We start from the raw sequence: 3,933 nt of genomic DNA on the forward strand, positions 1-3,933 counted from the left end.
AATATTTTTAATTTTAAAGAGCCCTATTATTTTGCTACTGTTTTATATTTTATGAACGCAATTGTTTTTATGAGTGTAATTTCTCAGGGAAATTTTTCAAACTAGTTTTTATATTTACTGCATAGCATTGACTTATATTTTAGAGATTCTGAAAAACATAATTTTTGATGTTTATGTAGTGCTCCATCAAAATATCAATGTACAGAATCATTTGAGCCACATGAGTGATCGTTGGATGGTTTTGTTTCTTCCCCCCACTTCCCCACCCCCATCAGATCTGTTTTTTTATGGTTAGCCTAGAAGTAGCAAGGAGGATACACTACAGCAGATTAGAGACAGAGTCTGTAATCTAGGTGAGAAATAATGAAAATCTCTTAGGTAATAGTGGTGAGGTAAAAGCAAAAGGGTAGCTGACAGATGTTAGGAGGCGAAATGGCATAGGACTTGGTGAATAACTGGTTAATAGAAGAGGGAAGAGAGTAGCCCAGGTTATCTTGAGAGTCATGGTTTGGACAACAGGAATAATAGGAATTTCTCCAAATCAAGTTCTATTATAAATATTTTCATTTTTGTATTTCACTTTGAATCTCAGTTTGGCAAGATAGCTTCCTTTTCATCAGCAAAACATCTGTTTACTATTTACTACAATATGAAAGATGCAAATATTTACTAAATATATTTTCTCATTTTAGTTAGATGCCTATCATTTTATTTCTAAAAAGGTTTAATTCTATTTAGGGTCATTAAAACACTTACATTTAAATACTCCAACATAATACATTAGGTGTATTAAACATATAGATGCTTCTCAAATGAAAATATAGTCTGACTGGTGTTATACACAATGAAGATAATTTAAAATATTAAAAAATTGGACTTAAAAATACAGCCAACCACCTGTTTTATTAAATTTTACCAGGTATCTACTTCTAAAAAGTCCTTATCAGAGCTATTTCTTTAAACCCAACATTTAGTAATTCAACAGTTGGATTTTTTTTTAATGAGAAAATTTACTTTCAACTCACTGATTTTATACTTAACTAGTGGCTTTAAATTTTTTATTTTTTTGAGATGAAGTCTCACTCTGTTGCCCAAGCTGGAGTGCAGTGGCACAATTTCGGCTCACTGCAACCTCCACCATCTGGGTTCAATCGATCTTCCTACCTCAGCCTCCTGAGTAGCTGGGACTACAGGCACCCACCACCATGCCTGGCCGATTTTTGTATTTTTTAGTAGAGACCGTATCTGCCTGCCTCTGCCTCCCAAAGTGCTGAGATTACAGGTATGAGCCACCATGCCTGGCCAGCTTTAAAATTTTTTAGAATGTGTGAAGACCTGAATTAAACCATTCTCAACATTTTTCAAGGACTGTTTGCTAACTGGCTTGTTTGTACATAAAGTTTTAAACGTGTCTACAATGGATAGTAAATAAGAGTGATTACTTGAAACTATAAAACCTACAAAACAAAATGCCAATGTATTACCACTGTTTTTTCCTTCTAAGACTCATTACCATAAACTTGTACTTGTTGCACAGAGATGCTATTTTCTATTCTTTTCTTTTCTTTTTTTTTTTTTTTCTTTTGAGACAGAGTCTGTCTATCGCCAGGCACCAGGCTGGAGTGCAGTGGCTCAATCTCGGCTCACTGCAACCTCTGCCTCCTGGGTTCAAGCAATTCTCCTGCCTCAGCCTCCTGAGTAGCTGGGACTATAGGTGCACGCCACCATGCCCAGCTAATTTTTGTATTTTTAGCAGAGACGGGGTTTCACTGTGTTGGCCAGGATGGTCTTGATCTCCTGACCTTGTGATCCACCCACCTCAGCCTCCCAAAGTGCTGGGATTACAGGTGAGAGCCACTGCGCCCAGCCCGAGGATACTATTTTCATGCTCTCTTTCATTATAAAGATCTTCTCTATAGCTCCAGGTTTCCAAAGTACAAATGTACATCTTCTCCTCCAGTCAACAAAGAATCATCCCTCACATTCCAACAGAAAGAACGAACTGTAGCGGCATACCGTCCCTGAAGGCTAGTCATGTGGATCAATCCTGATGTTCATCAAGTGAATCCTTCCTTTGTTTGTTCTTCCAATAACAAGCAATGTTTTCACCTTTTCATGATATAGGCCACCAACAAATAGTCTAAAATATCTTTTTTCATGTTAACCATTTGTCTGACATCCTGGATGTACAAACATGTAATTGGTTCATCAGTATCCAGATGATTAAGATCCTACCGATAAAATCTTTTATTATGTGTCATGCAGTAAATCTGTTTGTAACCTTTCCCAGACCAACTGATACAGCTTACTGATGAAAATGAGTTACAGTCTGTAACCAGTGCCTCCTCTTCATTATCAACATTTACATCAAACACATTTACCAGGCCATCGGATGACCCTGAGACTACCATGTTGAGATTGCTGGAATGGAAACGTACTTGAGTGACATCAGTGCTATGTGTCTCTGAATATGCACCAAGCAGGTCTTTAGTTGTAGAAAAGTTCTGATAATTTATCCTCGTATCCCCAAACACTAATGATGCATCATCATCAACTTTTCTGTACCACCACAGATAATACAGTTAATATCAAAACCGATAAAAATATTGGAAGGGTAATCCTTGAAGAGCTGGACAAGTTTTTCAGTGGCTACTCAAGCTTCCCAACATTTAACAGTGCCATCAGTACATTCTGAATATATACTGTCACAGGAATTTGCAAATTTGACTCGAGTAAGTCCAAGATATCCATTAAATTCTTCAAGTGCATTTAACATTTCTGTGTCATATATTCTGATCAAACCATAAGAATATAAAGCAGCAACCAAGTTTTCTTTTCCTGCTTGCAGTCTTTGATATGTTTATGCCAAGAAGGTAAGTGGGTTCTTTGGTTCCTGAGGAATGTTTAACAATGTGCAGATTAGCAAACTGTTTCTCAATCTTTTCCGTATCAGTGGTAGCATACAAAAGTAGTAATCCCAGCAATCCCACTTTTAGATATTTACTCAAGAGAAATGACAACTTATGTCCATACAAACACCTTTACATGTGTTCATCACAGCTTTACTTATAACAGCCAAATACCTTGGCAGCTGGCCCTGAACGAATACTGGAGAAAACGCATGCTCTCAAATTTCTTACTTGATTTCTTTTTCAGATTGTTCACTCTTGACATATGTAACTGCTACTGATTTTCATACGTTGATTTTGTATCCTGCAACTTTACTTTTATCAGTTCTTTTTTTTTCTTTTCTCTTTTTTTTTCTTTCTTTTTAAATATTTCCTGGCATCTTTCATTTAATGGTTCTAATAGTTTTTTGGTGGAGTCTTCAGATTTTTCTAAGTGCTAAGATCATGTCATCTGTGAAAAATGCTAATTTGACTTATTTCTTTCGAATTTGGATGTCCTTTCTTTCTTTCTCTTGCCTAATTGCTCTGGCCAGGACTTACAGTATTATGTTGAATAAAAATGGTGAAAGTAGCCAGGTGCAGAGGGTCATGCCTGTAATCCCAGAACTCTGGGAGGCCGAGGTGGGCAGACTGAAGCTAGGAGTTCAAGACCAGCCTGGGTAACACAGTGAAACCCCATCTTTACAAAAAGTATAAAAATTAGCCAGACACAGTGGTGCATGCCTGTAATTCCAGCTACTCAGGAGGCTGAGGCATGAGAATCACTTGAACCCAGGAGGTGGAGGTTGCAGTTAGCCAAGATTTGCCACAGCACTCCAGCCTGGGTGACAGAGTGAGACTCTGTTTCAAAAAAAGAAAGGGGTGAAAGTGGATGTTTTTTGACTTGTTCCATGTGTTGGAGGAAGGGCCTTCAAGTTTTCCCTATTCAGTACCATATGAGCTGTGGATTTGTTATATATAGCCTATATTATTTTGAGGTATGTTCCTTTTATACTCAGTTTGATGACAGGTTTTATCATAAAGG

General features: G+C 37.3%; 1 pseudogene; it reads right to left on the reverse strand.

Moving 5' to 3' along the window:
* Window positions 1-374: 374 nt before the first annotated feature.
* LOC116561357 lies at window positions 375-3,123 on the reverse strand (annotated as a pseudogene).
* Between the last annotated feature and the right edge of the window lie 810 nt (window positions 3,124-3,933).

Source organism: Sapajus apella, unplaced genomic scaffold (assembly GCF_009761245.1).
Source record: "Sapajus apella isolate SASKATOON/1434 unplaced genomic scaffold, GSC_monkey_1.0 scaffold29, whole genome shotgun sequence".
Taxonomy (NCBI): domain Eukaryota; kingdom Metazoa; phylum Chordata; class Mammalia; order Primates; family Cebidae; genus Sapajus; species Sapajus apella.